At 37.0% G+C, this 17,818-nt stretch overlaps 1 protein-coding gene across 4 annotated transcripts in view; it reads left to right on the top strand.

Moving 5' to 3' along the window:
- SYT1 (synaptotagmin 1) overlaps positions 1-17,818 on the top strand; it is an 834,437-nt gene that overhangs the window by 283,909 nt on the left and 532,710 nt on the right. For all 4 annotated transcript variants that reach the window (XM_077473911.1, XM_077473912.1, XM_077473913.1 and 1 more), the window contains exon 4: positions 10,472-10,512. The gene's annotated coding sequence lies outside the window, so the exon portion shown is untranslated. The remainder of the gene's footprint in view (positions 1-10,471; positions 10,513-17,818) is intronic.

Below are 17,818 nucleotides of genomic sequence, written 5' to 3'. Positions count from 1 at the left end.
TATGCCTTGGAGATGTAGGGTTTTAGTTTATATTGAGTGCCCCCCCGCATCTCCCCCCATTTACCTATTTAATCACTTATTTATATGCTTTTTCCCTCCCTTTTGTCTTCTTTTTTCATTTTTGTCAATCTTTATTTCTGAATACCTTGTTACCTACTCTTTCAGTGTGTCTCATGCCACGTACACACGAACCGACTGGACCAAGTCTGCCAGGCAATCTGCCCGTGTGTGAGCTCCGGATGACTTTTTCTTTCCAAAAGTCCGGGGGACTTAGAAAGAAGTTTTGACTCAAAATTGTCCGGCGGACTGACAATCCAGCCGTCTGTGTGCTAGTCCGCCGGACTTTTGAAATGAACGGACTTGCCCACACACGGAGAAAAGTCAGTTCATTTTGAACGCAGCTCCAGGTGACAGGTGAGCGGGCCACTGCTATTAAAAGAGCTGGAAGGAGATAGCAGAGGCCCGGCAAGAAGAACCGAAGAGAGGGACAAGACCCCCGAAGTCAGAAGAAGACCCCCGGATGGCGGCGACGACGAAGAAGAAAGCTGGGCTCCTCCACTAGTAAAAGAGCTAGCAGAAGATAGCGGAGGAGTCCGGCGAGAAGACTCCCCAAGACAAAAGACCACCAGAGCTGTGCAATAAATTATTTTAAAAACATGTGTTGTGTTTTTTTCTTTACACTTATTTCACCAGGTGAATGGGTAGTGGTACATGGTACCCCAATACTCATTCACATAGGGCGGGGGACCGGTATCTGGGGGCCCCCTTATTAAAGGGGGCTCCCGGATTCCGATAAGACCCCCGCCCGCAGACCCTGACAACCAACGGCTAGGGTTGTCGGGAAGAGGCCCTTGTCCTCATCAACATGGGGACAAGGTGCTTTGGGGTGGGGGGGTCGCAGGGACCTTTCTCCTTGTGTGGGCGAGTCCATTCATTTCAAAAGTCCGACGGACACCCGCCATAGTCTGGTGGTTTGTCTGCCGGACCTAGTCCACGGAAAAGTCCGGTCGTGTGTGGGCAGGTCCGCTCGTTCAGAAAGTCCGGCGGACCTCCATGACAAAGTCCGGCGGTTTGTCCGCCGGACTAAGTCTGCCGGATAGTCCGATCGCGTGTACGCGGCATTACGCACCATGTGTATACTATATAATCCCGCATTTGATTTAAATGCCACTAAGATATCTTTACTGAAGATCACACTAATTAATACTAACATGCATACTCATTGTTATTATCTCATGTTTAAAACTTCTAGGTCTGCTGTGAGATATGTGAACCTTGGTACATTGTTACTGCTAGATACCAGAGCTTTTTTTTTTTGTACGCTGATATTTGTCTTTTTGAGTACATTGCTGAATGTGAATTTCATATTTTCTTAATACTTATGTTTTATGATGATATGACCTACTCTGGGTCATGTCGTCTTCTTTATATTGTCTTTATTCAATGCGTAAGATAAGAGTAAAGCAAATCTTAATGCCTAAACACCATTTGCAACTTTGACATGTGTTAGTAAAACTGTACATATAATTGCAAATACTTTATGTATCCAAGTGGATTATATCTTGTTTCTTTCAGAACAAATTGAGCTTTCTTTTGGTGGTAAATGGTAACAGATAACTCCTTTCTTAATTATCAAAAGAAAACTGGCCCAAAATAGCAAAAAAAAAAAAACATTTTTAAATTGAACTGTATATTTCTTGCTACTACCATAACCTACCACCAAAGAACAACCCAAAATAAATTCTTCTGCTCCTGACAATCCCAGCCATACTACATATGAGTATATTATTTTCTTTTTGTACTCATAGTAAGTCCCAGAAACAATAGTGTGTATTTTGCTTTTTTGTATCCTACCTAAAACACACTGCCACTGATGCTACTTTTAAAAATGCTTTAAAAAAAGAATCCTGCCCAAAATTTACTGATCATCACCTTTGACCCTGACCTTTGAACCTGACCCTAACACATAATAGAACACATAAAAAAAATTCTCATCATTTATTACTTGAAGTAAATAAACCATAACTGGAATTATTTCTGCCTACTTTAATGTATGCAGTTGATGTAATATGAAAAATATAGCATAAGGGCTAAACTGCATGAACCACATCCCCAAAAAATTGGCCATGATTACCCAGATTGTTGCAGTCCTCTTTAATTTTCACTTGTATTGCAATTGCTGGTAATTGTGGGATGTAGTCGATATTTGACCATCTACTGTTTTATAGTTAATGTTGCAGCCTAAAAACAATCAATCAGTTGGTTTTGGGATGATTCTGGCAATCCATGACTGTGGGCAGTTGCAATATAAGTTGTATATAGGTTTATGTAACTGACTTTGGCAATTTACTACCAATTAGGTTAGAGTTAGTCATATAACTTCATCCATGTAAAGGAACAAGAAGATATGGAAAAATACTCCATCTGCTTCTTGCCTTAAAATGGGTTCAGGTGTACTAATAATAATTAAATATTTAACTTATTTTCAAGACAAAGGCAGCATATAGATGATTCTTTTTTTTCCCGTTCAACCAGTGGGTTGAAGAAAAAAAACACCCTTCCCATGCATGGATCAAAATTCAGCCTGTCCCTGCTGAACTGACTGAATTTTAATCCATGTATGACCACCTTAAGTCTCTCATTGAGCCAGTGAACAGAAATTATGTTGTTACTTAAATATTTGAAAATGTATTAAAACTAATATAAGTGCAGTTAGTTATTTGTTTGTCAGTAACAGATCATTATCCTAATTTAATTTTATTTTATGCAATATTCCTATATAGCAGACAGTAACATGCATATTGATATTTACTGGTGTTGTAGTATATAGCAGACCTCAAAATATGGCAAATAATGGTTTTACATGTTTGCCTGATGTAAGCTTTGTCTGTTGTTTTATGTATGCATTTGTTATCAATAGTGATGCAAACATGTCTCTTTTTATTGTGATATTTTAACTGAAGTGAATAGACATATCTGCAGAATTTAGGACTGGACATGGATCACTCTGATTTGAGCATGAGTCAATAGCCACAGATGCATCAGTTCATTCATGATGTAGAACTATATTTTCAAATGGCAATTTCATTGTCCCTGTATTACCTTTACTGTCCCTCCCTGTGTTCCACCTGATTCATGTGGATCGAATAAAATACAGGCAAGATAGCAGTTTATATAGAGTCAATGTTTTGTAAGATTTTTATTTTTTTTACAAAACAGACTTTCCCAATTTCAGAATAAGTTCTTGCATTTATCTTCCTCAGGTTTAAAAGCTTTAGAATAAATTGTGTCATTATAAATGAGAGGATAACAGCTACTCAACAAGAAACGTATTACATTTTGTGAATGTGTGAACATTTTGCTTAGCTATATAGATAATTTGACAATCTATCTTTGTAAAGAAAAAAAAAGTTGACATTTTTCTTAACAATTACCCCTTGCAACACATGGAAACAGTAATAGTTCTATCCACCATACATTTCAGCTGTGCTAAAAGTCAGAATGTTCACTCAGTTGACCTAAATGAGTTCTCTATAGAGTCCCGCAACCAGCCCTTATACAGCATGCTGGGAGCGTAGTTCCTGAAGAATCATATGGGGTGGGTATGTTTGTGAAAAGAGCTTCTCATCAATAACAGGAGTTCTTAGATGTTTAGATTACTATTTACCAACAAATGGGACTGGTGTGGGCTGGTACTCTGCAGTAAAGGTTGCACTGAAGCAAAGGCGGCAAAAAGAAAAAAAAATATCAAACATAAATATTGTTTTCATTTTGAAATATCCATATTGAATCAAAAATATATGTTATAAATATAATTGTGAACCAAATATCTAGTTTCTCTACTAGCGAGGTCCTTGTTGGAATGGCGCCAACACCCTTCTTTTTTGTCAGGAAGCTTAGAAACAAAATAAGGTGAGTGCAAAAAAGAAAGTCACAGAAGTGAGAAAAAGAAGTACTCCATTCGTTTCATTAGTGTACTGTATACTATCGATCAATTGAATGTATATGTTTGGTATTCTTAGTATTTGTTCACATTTTTCATACCATACAAAAGGTTTATGTGCCATAAACAATTAATTGGAAACCTTACCAATATGAATTGTCTATAATAGTTAGTAATATATGAAAAAAAAAAAACTACCAGAGTTTGTTTTTGGTATCTGTAGGCAAGGGGTTTTGGCCTTTGCTATGCAGTAAGTACTCCCCACTTACAAAACATGATGAGAAGAGTACCCATAAGTGCAAAATGATTTTCTCCTTGAAAAAGTTTAGAGAAAGTTTCTAGAAATCCAACAGCTTAGAGCACTCAAAAAAAAAGATACATGTCAATGCAACAACCAGCTTGGATTAGATTTCCAGCAGAAGTAGTGAGTGAGTCAACAGTATGATTATATACGATGTAATATATATATATATATATATATATATATATATATATATATATATATATATATATATATAATATATTGTACAGGACACCATGCTTGGGTCCTAAGCGGCAGGTATATTTTACCACCACTTGGGTTGGGGTCCCTGATTTCAATGTATGTTGAGTACTCAGGGTTTCTCACCCATGCAGAGTGAGGGTTTCCAAAAATCATTGGTTTGAACAGATTTGGTTGGGAAGAACCCAGACTTTGCTCCTGAATGGGCTAACTAACTTGGGTGTGAGTCCATAAAAGGAAGAGTAGTCAATCATCACCTGGCAGTGAGAGAGTGAGTTGAATACACCTGAAAGTGCTTGGGAAATAGCCATGAAAGTCACCTCTTTGGGCCCCCTGGAAGCAGATGGAAAACTCCAAAACCCCAGTGTGGTATTGGTATAGTGGTTGTGTGCCATTATTTTATTTTGTGCTTTTGAACCAGTATGGACTGTTTTTGTGTTCTTTTGCCGAAGTAAGCTATTTTGTTTTTGGAACATTTGCATTTTTAGTACAGACTGTCACTTTTTCCAAGTAGCGGGAAGTGATCCTGGGCTACCATATCATAGTATAAATGGGGCAGGCTCGGTGGACCACTTGGTAGTTTTCTGTTATCACTCTTATATGTTTCTATGCTTCCATATTTAGCATGCAGCTACTTAATTGTGCAAACTCATGTTGACAAACATTTGAATTTGGTGTTGCAGTTACATAGTTACATAGTAGGTAAGGTTGAATAAAGACAATAGTTCATCCAAAAATAAATAACAAGGAGACTTTTTAAGAAAGGAAGATTACTTTTAGAATATAACTGCTGAAAAGGCTTTTCTATATAAAGGGGATATTTTCATCTTTATTTACTATATAGAAGTTTTCTGGAATCTATAATATATGGTATATACTCAGGAGGACTGTCAATTCATGAGCCTGGACATTCTTGTCAAGGACAAATGAAACTGACATTTATGTTCTCAAGTCTTTCTATATATACTATTAGCCAAAAGATACTGCTGCTCAAATGATAACAAGCGAACTGTGACTTTTGTCATACCTTTTTATGTAAGTTATATCTGTTCATTTTCTGTTAGATGTGACATTTAGTGGGCTGTTCTTTTTTGACAGCAATCTATGTAAGCCTAGATATACACCAAAAGCATATTGCTTCTAATAAAGCACTGCAATTAAACAAGTAAAGACAGGTGTCACATATCAAATAAACAATTTATTTAACACAATATATATCCTTTTTTCTGTAACATTGTACAAGCTTATTCTTCAACGTCTACTGTTACAGCTAGATAATGGATGATATGGGCCATATGTGTGTTGCTGGCACAATTGACAAAGAGACCAATTTAATAATACATGAATGTAATAGGATTTTTTAAAAGCTCAGCAGGTGCAGTTTCGAGACCCTATATAGTAATGAGTATCTGAGGCTATAATTGATGATTTTCCATGCATATAGCATTATACTTTGTGTCAAACATAATATAGTAGCTAATGTTAGCTACTGAAACTCTAGGATGTTTCACATTGTAAAACATAGCTTCTGCAAGCATAGTGGATACATTTAATTAGCAATTCTCTAAAATGTTGTTATTGATATAAATACTAGACATGTGCAATTAGTTTCGTATGAAACGAAAATTCGTTAACTTTTCATTAAATACGAATTTCCGTTATGAATTTGGATCCGAAACACGTAAACAAAATTTCATAATTCGTTCGGAATTCGTCTGCATAAAAATTCATATTTTGGATTCGTACGAATTTTTCGGAAATTCGTACGAATCCAAAATACGAATTTTTATGCATACGAATTACGAACGAATTACGAAATTTAGTTTACGAGTTTCGGATCCAAATTCATATTTAACGAAAAGTTAACGAACCTAAAAGTTAAAAACCCAGGAAGTCAGCACAGCACAGGGATGGTGGGAACCCCTCATAATGATAAATTTATCATAACGGAAATTCGGAATTGTTGCGAAAAGTTAATGAACCTAAAAGTTAAAACCCCAGGAAGTCGACACAGGGATGGTGGGAACCCTATGAGAATTTCTATGCTTACAAATTTCATACGAAATACGAAATTTCGTTAACAAATTTTGGATGCAAATGAACAGAAACATGACTGGTGTTTTGTTGATCAATCAGCAATCAGAGGAAGTCAGCACAGCACAGGGATGGTGGGAACCCCTCATAATGGGCACAGCGGGTGTACACTCAGACCCGGTAACTCAACACAGGGATGGTGGGAACCCCTCATAATGGACACACAACAGGTGTACAGACCTGGGAACTCAGGGATGGTGGGAACCCTATGGGAATTTCTATGCTTACGAATTTCATACAAAATTTCGTTAACGAATTTCGGATCCAAATTAACAAAAACCGACTGGTGTTTTGTTCACCAATCAGAAGAAGTCAGCACAGCACAGGGATGGTGGGAGCCCCTCATAATGATAAATTCATCATAACGAACTTTCGTTATTTTAATGAAAAGTTAATGTAACTAAAGTCTAAAAACCCAGGAATTCAGCACAGCACAGGGATTGTGGGAACCCCTCATAATGGGCACAGCGGGTGTACACTCAGACCCGGGAACTCAGCACAGGGATGGTGGGAACCCTATGGGAATTTCTATGCTTACAAATTTCATACAAAATATGAAATTTCGCTAACGAATTTCAGATCCAAATTAACAGAAACATAACTGGTGTTTTGTTCACCAATCAGAGGAATTCAGCACAGCACAGGGATGGTGGGAGCCCCTCATAATGATAAATTCATCATAACGAACTTTCGTTATTTAACAAAGTTTACAAATCGAATGAAAATTCATATTTCGTACGAATTCGAATTGAATTTCGTACACAAATTACAAAATACGTTTTTTTTTGTACGGAACGAAACAAAACAAATGTTTTGGCAGTGCCCATGTCTAATAAATACATTTATCCTCAAATTGTCAACAAAGAGGAAACAAGGGTATTTGATGCATATTGTTTTTTCTTTTTTTTACCTAGCTACAGACTCACACAGGTTAGCTTTTATGACTAGTAAATTATCACCAAGTAATCTTTGTGGTAGTCTGTGAACTTTAGCTAGAGATAACAGATTAGTGACATTCTAATTTGGAGAACCATAAACATAGGTTTAAGATAGTTTTAAAAAATATTAAAGTCTAAAGTGGCTAGATTTTTTTATAATAGAAAAAATAAAAATAGGGTTGATATATACATTAGTACAGTTTGGACAAATTAGTAGTAGTCAAAAAACTTTTATTCACGGCAACCACTTACTAAAAGAGTGAGTCCTGAAGCAAGCAAAGTGTACATTTGTACAAAAATCACTACCATGCTCTATAAACGTGTCATCATATTTTTTTGTTTAATACAGCAATAAGGCTGTGTTGAGCCATACCACTTGTTTATAATGAGCCCCTGCAAGTTCCTTATTCAGATTTTATGATGACGATGACAATACAGTTAGGCATCGCAAATTCAAATTAAACAAAAATAAGTTTAGGCAGTCCAACAGATACTGAATATTTCACTGTTTGTATAGTAAGTGCACAACCTTTACCAAATACTCTCCACTAGGGATGAGCCGAATACCCCCGGTTCGGCTCACACCAGAACCTTTGAACGGACCAAAAATTTGTGCGAACTTTAGAACCCTATTAAAGTCTATGGGACCCGAACGTTCAAAATCAAAAGTGCTAATTTTAAAGGCTAATATGCAAGATATGCAACAGACAACACCAGCAATAAGGGGTATCTTCAGGTGTATACTGTGCTGGAGGCACACAACACCCACTTTAACTCCTGCAGATGCCTGTATTAGAGAACACCAGCAATAAAGGGTAAATACAGGTGTATACTGTGCTGTACTGGAGGCACACAACACCCACTAACGCCTGCAGATGGCAGATGGCTCAATTAGAGAAGAGCAATATAGGTAGATACAGGTGTATACTGTGCTGGAGGCACACAACATCAACTAACTCCTGCAAATGGCAGATGGCTCAATTAGAGAAGAGCAATATAGGTAGATACAGGTGTATACTGTGCTGGAGGCACACAACACCCACTAACTCCTGCAGATGCCTGTATTAGAGAACACCAGCAAAAAAGGGTAGATACCGGTGTATACTGTGCTGGAGGCACACAACACCCACTTTAACTCCTGCAGATGCCTGAGAAAAGAACACTGTCCCTGCCTATCTTTCTCTTTCCTTGCATGCCGGAACACACTACACAAGGCTGCCGCGCTGGTGGCCTTATATAGTGTGGGGCGTGTACTAAACCCCCTGAGCTATAATTGGCCACAGGCATCCTGTGCTCACCCCTACTCTCCACATGCAAGACTCAATATTTACAATTATTTTCCCAATGAGAATTGGGAATTCTGTAGTTGTCACAATAATCTAGTTCACATTTCAGTTGTTTTTTGATACCTCAGTTTTGGCAAAGGTCTTATTTGGTCAACATATGTTTTGGAAATAGCATTTGTACTTGATATGTTAAAGCCAAAAGCCAAAAAAATATACAGAATGCTATGTGCTAAGTACTAGTTTGTATTGTGTTAGGAAGCTCTTATTATAAGTGATCAAATGAGGCATGTAATGATTATAAAATAAACATTATGGTTGTTTACTTGGCCATTGCTCACACAAATCTAAGGTGTGCAACTGTATGTCCATGCCTGTAGTAGGAAAGTTAGATTACAAACTTAATCAGAACAGATCCTTATGTAATAAGCTCTGTATGCTCTGTCATGCTCTTTGGAGTTTGTTGGTAAAGGAAAAAAAAAGAAATAAACACCCTTCATTTTGCATGAGTACATGTCTCAAACAGTAATTTCACCCTTCAGCACTGGTTTGTCTCTAAGTCTTATTAATTAGTTAATTAGCTGTACTGTATGTTTTTTTATTATTTCCCTGCAAATGGAACTCCCTGTGTTTATTACAATAATCCTTATTGTACAATATTATTGTGGTGTAACAGCTGTGGGTAATTACTAATGCTTTGCACTGAACACTGATTATTATGGTGTGGGTGGCTCTAATGATAATCCAGCATTTATGACCTTTTGTGTTCTGTGTTGCGGATGTTAAAATTCAGCAGTTTGTACACTTTTCAAAAACATGTATTGTAAAAAAATGGATACAGTTAAAAATAAAAAATAAATAAAAATAAGTTCAAACCTTTGAAGACCAATATGTATTGTGCTGGGATTATTTTGTATGAAAATACCATGCTTTGAATATGGCTTTTGTTCATGTTTTACAATAATCTTTCAGCATTTCCTGTTAGAAAGGTGTTGTCAGGTAGTTTTTGACATGTATATAAAGTGTTAAGCTCCATGGGTCTAAGCTCCATGGGTTGGGTTCCAGTTGTTTCTATGTTGTGAGAACATAAACCAGATTTAGTTAAGCCAAAGTTTGGATATCAGTTCCTTCTGTAATTAATCCAAGAGATTAAAGTGGTTCTAAAGGCAGATTTTTTTTTTTTTTACCTAAATGCATTCTATGCATTAATATAAAAAACCTTCTGTGTGCAGCAGCACCCATCAGCCCCACTAGTACTTACCTGAGCCCCATCTCAATCCAGCGATCTTGCATGAGAGCCTTTTCTATCCAGGGACTATCCGTCCTCATTGGCTGAGATAGCAGCAGGCGCCATTGGCTCTCAATCAAAGTCAGGGAGCCAATGAGGAGCGGGAGGGGACAGGTCCAAGCCATGGCTCCATGTCTGAATGGACACAGAGCAGCGGCTCAGGAGTGAGCCTGCTCAGGTGCCCTCATAGCAAGCTGCTTGCTGTGGGGCACTTGGCAGGAGGGAGGGCCAGGAGCACCGGTGAGGGCCCTGAGAGGAGGATGAGGATCGGGGCTGCTCTGTGCAAAACCACTGCACAAAGTAGGTAAGTATAACATGTTTGTTATTTTAAAAAACAAAAACGAGACTTTAATATCACTTTAAAGTAGCTGTTGGAGACAAACAGTGGTACATATATATTATAGTGTCTTTATTTTCTTACAGGATAAGGATCGTGACTTCAATAAACATAAATTAAGAAAGCTGTAAGTACATTTCCAATAATTATTCTGACTTTTAACATGATCAATATATTATCAACAAATATTACATACATGTGCATGTTAAGAGTAAATACAGGTTCCCTATGGACAAACATAATAGAAAATACAAGTATATATAAAGTATATATTCTGTTTTGCGCCAAGAGACACAAAAGCATTGCATGAAATGCTGTGTCAAAATGTGAACGTTTGGTATATTTAAGTGTTTAATCTATAAATTGTTATAATAGAGAAAAGACAAGCCTAGAAATTATCATAGGGAATCTTGAGTAAAAACCTACCTTGGGCTCATAAACCAAGGAATGACACTGAAAAAAAAAAACGTAAAAAAGATAACTAATACATGCAACACATATAACGATTTGTAAGCTGAAATGTATTTTGTTTTTGTTTTTAGGTTTAGATACTTTAAATCACACAGTAACATGGAATTGAAATCATCCGTGCAATTTAACCCTTAGTTATTTACACAGATGTCTCTCCAGTGCTTGGGATCTGTCAAAGGAGTTCTGGAAGCAGTCATGTTTTTTTTTAAAAAACATTTCTTATACCAGAAACCACAATATAATGTATTGTGTATGTTCAACCGGAAGGTCACTACTTGTAGCAAAATTACTGTGCAATACTGGTCTGATCTACGGTCTTGTAACTGGTCAAGCAATCAACACGCACAAAATTGCACAGTGACTGCCTGTACCTGCCTATTCTTGAAATTGTGAAATTATGACATTTCTAGATTTCTTTAGATGGTAGTGGATAAATGAACTCTACCAGCACATTAGTTCTTTTAGGTTACATAGGCTACTGCAAGAACTTGGCAAACACATTTCCTTATCTTTGATGTTCTTTGAGATATATCATCAAGCACTCAATTCAAATATGTTGTATTTTTTTGTTATATCCTTCTTTCATTTCTCACAGACATATAGAATAAAGATCAATATTACATAATGGAAGGCATCTACTGATCCCTGTAGTGGTGAGATGTTAGTTACATAGGATAAAAAATGATCCTGGTTTAGAAAAAGACATGCAGAGATGCCTCATTCTTACAGTCTCTTACACTATTGTTCATGCTTTCACAAACTAAACTGAAGTAACTGATTTATGTCCAGCACTAACAACAGTGTTATATTTTCTATACGAGTAGAGGTTGCTTATTTAGCAAAGTGGATGTTATTTCCTTAGATTAGTGAATACGGTAAAGCTGAGTTTACTCCAAACAGCAAATATCCCCATACATCCTTTGCAAATAGTTGGGTGTTCAAAGTGAACATAGCTTCACTTTTTTTTCTAAGCGAAGTGGCCATTCTCTACTTCTTTAGTAAATCAACCTCACTGAATAAGCCTGGTATGTGGATAAGTAGAACATTTGCGTTAGATGTTTCCTAATCATCTTCTTATTAAAAAGAAGTGGTGGACAATTTATTCACAGTAACATACTTGCTGGTCTGTAGTCCATATTCTTTAATCTGTTGAAAATTGTAAACACCATTTCTTTAATGGCCACATTTGTTTTCTGATAGTGATTGATGCAGTAACTGTGCTGTACTTGAGAAGTCATAAAGGAAGTTTTTCTCTTCAGGTTTTAAAGAAAGCTGACAGTCTTTTGTTTCCCTTAACCACTTATGGACCGCCCACTGTCGTTATACGCCGGTACTTTGAAGAGGAGTATCGTTGTTATGGGAGCAGCTAGCTGCCATAACCCCAGTATCCTCTTCTTCAGTGGGTGGTCCGCTTTCAGATAAAAATGGTCTCTGCAGCGGATTCACTGCAAGATCATTTTTATCGGCGGCAAGAGAGGGTCCCCCCTCCCGCCACGCTCCGGTGCCCTCCGTCACTTACTGTTAGTAGTGGCAGCCATTGATAGTGGAGGGGATCGGGTCCTCTCCCTGGCTTGGTATGGAGACGAGTGAGGGGAAGATGGCCCCCACCCGTGTCCATACCATTACAGGGTGGAAGCAATGTCAAAGCGTCATTTCAGCCCATAGCTCTTAAAGAGAGATTTTTTTTTCAAATGACATTTAATTTTTTATTTTATTTTTATTGTATTTTAGTGTAAATGTGAGATCTGATGTCTTTTTGACCCCAGATCTCAGATTTAAGAGGTCCTGTCATGTTTTTTTTCTATTACAAGGAATGATTGCATTCCTTGTAATATGAATAAAAGTGACACCATTTTTTTTAAAAGAACAGTGTAAAAATAAAAAATGGTAAAATAAATATGGAAAATGTGAGGTATCACCACGATCAGTAGAGCGAGAGCAATAATTCTAGCCCTAGACCTCCTCTGTAACTCAAAACATGCAACCTGTAGAATTTTTTACACATCGCCTATGGAGATTTTCAAGGGTAAAAGTTTGTCCCACTCCACGAGCGGTTGCAATTTTGAAGCGTGACACGTTGGGTATCAATTTACTTGGAGTAACATCATCTTTCACAGTATAGAAAATATTGGGCTAACTTTACTGTTGTCTTATTTTTTTTAATTCAAAATTTTTTATTTTTTCCAAAAAAAGTACGCTTGTAAGACCGTTGCTCAAATAAGGTATGACAGAAAGTATTGCAACAACAGCCATTTTATTCTCTAGGGTGTTAGAATATATATATATATATATATATATATATATATATATATATATATATATAATGTTTGGTGTTTATAAGTAATTTTCTAGCAAACAAAATGTTTTTATCTTGTAAACAGCAAATCTCAGAAAGATGTGCATCCTTTTTTTGCTTTTCTGCATCCCAACAAAAACCCTCACTTTTTGATATAGTGAGAATAATGCCATCTCCTTCCACATTTCACATTGCACATTGCAGTGTTTAATGCTCCACTGGCCTATCATGGGTCCACAACGTGCTATTTAGGAGGGGGGAAGTGTGCCTATAATTATTCAAGACTATTCAACTATAAACAATCTACCACCAATTAAAAATTTTGCTTGGATCGTTAGGGGGCTCTAGTGGCCTCTGATAAGTGCAAGTGGAATAGTGAAGCCCAATACATGGTGTCTGCTGCGTTATCCTAATTACAGGTTTACTTTAACACTAACAATATTTGTATTTGGGATTTATTCCTAGTTTGTCTTTCTATCTGCATTGTTTAAGTGACCACAATTATGTGAAACAAGTCTCTGTTCATTCCTGATTTCTTGGCTGATACCATTCCTTTACCTAAGGGATTTCAGGTTTAAGTCCCAACATCATGAAAAATGGATGAGATTCTTTATTCCCATTTGATGTTTGACTTCCTATACATTTTTTTTTTTAAACTGCGTTGATTTTTAATAACTGCTATATAAACGTGGTGTGCTTTTTCAGGTTTACTTGCTGCTATCATGTGGTAAAATGGCATAGCAAACAATAGTGTAATGTGGAATATAAATTGTTCAATGATGACCGTATTAACTTTTTCAGTTCATCTGTTTGTAGCAATAGCTGATCACGCTGGCTTGTTTCATGGTGTTATCTTGTCTGACCAGTGATATGGCAGAGTCCCAGCTGGAACCATCAGCCTGAATGTACAAATATTTCAACTAAAATGTTAACCCCTTAACAGCTTGTTATTGTACAAAAGAGGCTGTTAACTGATTCAGTGAGACCGTTTTAAAAAATGCTTTCCTGTTTAAAAATGCACAGACAGTCTATCACACTGCTCTGACTATTACAGTAAGTGGTTTAACCATTGGCATGGTTTAGGCATGTCTCATTTTTATAGGCAACTTTACAGACAATCCTTTTTTATCTAATTGATCCTGACTCCATAGTAAAGAAAAGCAAAGGTTAATATTGTTGACTGGTGTGCCAGTATACTCCTACAAAATATAATATACAATTTTAACCCTAAAATGTAAATCCACACTTTTTGACAAATCTGATGCTATAAAGCAGGACAATGAAAGATTAAGATTTACTTGATACCATAGGTGTCAGACTACAACTGTCTACAGTTTCTGGAGTTCACACATTCTTTGAAAATTCTCAGTTGAGCACAATGGAATATTACTGGTCATGTTCAAACATATGTGGTGAAACAATAGTAAAGATTTTTTTTTTTTTTTTTTTTTTTTTTTTTTACAGTTGATTACCTCCATTGTTTAATCCCTTCCCATCCAGCCCTTTAAGAGGAAGGCGAAGGTGGGCTTTCAGATGTTGTGACAACTGTGATTGGCTGTCAAAGCAGTAACATGATCAGAAGATTCTGATCATATCACTGCATTGAGAGTCATCCACGACATGTTACTGTGCTAAGAGTGTACAGTGAGCATGCTTTCAGCAGAGAATAAATGTTCCCATGGATGCATATATGTAGCCACTCTGCATTAAAGCCCACCCACCAGCTGCAATTATACACTTACAGCTGGCAGGAACAGGTACAAATATCTACCTATCCAGAAAATGTGTATAGAGTTACTCTTTTAAAGTGTCAGTAAATTATATAAAGTTTTCCTATATCTATTGGCAATATGGCTAAAAAATATCTGTACCTTAAATGTGTATAGCCATTGCACCAGCAAAAATATTTTTATTGCTACAGTCAACCAAAGCCGCACGTATCTAGTAGGACATTCAACTATATCAATATATAGTATTTATTATGACTGAAATGGCCCTTTAAACATACATTTTATGCACCGAGATGTCACTTCACCTAACATATCACCACTTATCTGTTATCTTTATTATTTTTATTTTTGCATACATGATACATTTGTAAAATATATGTGAAAATAAATGAAGTAGCAGATGATGTTAGAGACATCATGCCTTGCCTTGTCATTGAAATTCAATGCTGGCCCTGATGTCAATTATTTATATTGTCACTATTACTTTGTATCAAATAGTAAGTTCTGGCACCTATATGTCATAACAGATAAGAAACTGGAATATTTAAATAAAGTTATTTAATGTTTTTAAATGATAACTCAGTGTGGCCAATTTACTAAAGGAGTAAAACGTTCAATTAGCCCAGTAAACTTGTGTTCATTTAAAATATGAAATTGTTTACAGAAAATTACAAAGAAAATAGTTCCCTTGCATGTGATTGGATGATTGAAGTGTAGCTTCTTTGGGTTAACTGAGCACTCTATTCCCTTTGTAAATTAAACTCACTGTGCTTTCAGTAACCTCCCTGGTGGTATTCCAGAGTCTGGCGAAGGATGAGATTTCAGTACCAAAAACGGTAACTTCGAGACAGACTCGGGATCGCATCGCAGGATCCATGTAGAGGTTACTTACCTTGTCCCCTGGATCCTGCAATGTCTCCCCACTGTGATCTGAGAGCCGCCGTGTCTCGCTCAATCTGTCACAGTGCCAAGCTCCATTCCCTGCAAGCGTTGCGAGGCACGGGGACGGAGTTCGATGCCAAATTCAAAAAGTAAAAAACACAGTATAGATACAGTATACTGTAATCTTACAGATTACAGTACTGCATCAAATAATTACACATCCCCTTTGTCCCTAGTGGTTTGTCCAGTGCCCTGCATGCAGTTTTATATTATAAATACTGTTCTTTCTGCCAGAAAACTGGAGATTGTCCATAGCAAGCAAAAAATATCCGTTTACGTCAAAAGTGATTTTAGACCAGCTAGAACACAGTCATAATAAATTAGAATCACTTGCAGAATTGTGATAGTGATTTGTGGGGAAATTCATAAACAAACACTAAAAGTAATGACAGTGACAATTCTGCAACTGAGCAAATTTCAGTGTTTTTGATTTGATTACATTATTGAATATTTTTTTATTATTAATATATTATTATTTGTTATAATTATTTATAGTTATTTATTATATTATAATTTATGATTTCGTATTTCAAACTTTATCATACCCGGGATGTCTACCAGACTCTTGTTTGGACAGATTTAACCACTTCAGCCCTGGACCATTTTGCTGGTCAAAGACCAGACCACTTTTTGCGATTCGGCACTGCGTCGCTTTAACTGACAATTGCGCGGTCGTGCGACGTGGCTCCCAAACAAAATTGGCGTCCTTTTTTTCCCATAAATAGAGCTTTCTTTTGGTGGTATTTGGTCACCCCTGTGGTTTTTATTTTTTGCGCTATAAACAAAAATAGAGCGACAATTTGGAAAAAAATGCATTATTTTTAATTTTTGTTATAATAAATATCCCCCAAAAATAAAAAAAAATATTTTCCCTCAGTTTAGGCCGATACGTATTCTTCTACATATTTTTGGTAAAAAAATTGCAATAAGCGATTATTGATTGGTTTGCGCAAAAGTTATAGCGTTTACAAAATAGGGGATAGTTTTATCCCCTTTTTAATATTTTATTTTTTTTACTAGTAATGGCCGCGATCAGCGATTTTTATTGTGACTGGGACATTATGGCGGACACATCGGACATTTTTGGGACCATTGTCATTTATACAGCAATCACTGCTATATAAATGCAGTGATTCCTGTGTAAATGACACTGGCAGTGAAGGGGTTAACCAGTGGGTGGCAGTGTAGGGGTTAAGCGTTCCTAGGGGTGTATTACTAACTGTGGGGGGATGGACTTTTCATGTAGTGAACACTGATCTCTGCTCTGCTCCAATCACATGGAGCAGAGATCAGCGTCACTAGTTGCTAGGCAGAACGGGGAAATTCTGTTAACTGCATTTCTCCGTTCAGCCGCCCCGTGAGACGATTGCGGGTATGCCCGTGGTGATCGAGTCCACGGGACCCGCGGCCGGACTCATGGGGGTCCCAACTGGCACACGGCATTAAAGATTGGACGTACCTGTACACCAATATGCCTGCCCATGCCATTCTGCCGACGTACATCGGCATGCGCCGGTCGGGAACCGGTTATGTGAGTTTTTTCTAAGAATTACAGGCCTACAATATAAAACGCCAAATTTCCATGCAAAATAATGGTACCACTTTCAGCACCTAAAATCTGAAATAATCATACCACCAGAGAGGTTAAGGAGTTTCATCATTTGCTGCTTGAATTAAGTGTTGGATCTGTAGAAGTTTCTAGTAAACCGCTGGCACTCAGACAGAGGGAATGAACTGTATAGTACTTTAGAATGCTTCAAGATGGGAAGAGGTGAGGAATTCTACCATTCATGCCTCATTTCATGCCATTCCACTGTTGAGTAGCATTCCCCTTTAACATCTTTGGATCACTTTAATAAGTAAAGCAGTGTTTGTCTTCGGGGAATGTAATTTTGATCTTCTAGAAATGATCATCTGAAAAAAAAATCTGTAGTTATCATATGTCTCCTGATTTAGACTTGATAAAATGACTATGCAAATATTATTCCTGCCCA

The sequence above is a fragment of the Lithobates pipiens genome, unplaced genomic scaffold (assembly GCF_037356315.1).
Source record: "Lithobates pipiens isolate NorthernLeopardFrog02 unplaced genomic scaffold, aLitPip1_a1.2 Scaffold_8, whole genome shotgun sequence".
Lineage (NCBI taxonomy): Eukaryota > Metazoa > Chordata > Amphibia > Anura > Ranidae > Lithobates > Lithobates pipiens.
This window is presented reverse-complemented; position numbering and strand designations above follow the sequence as displayed.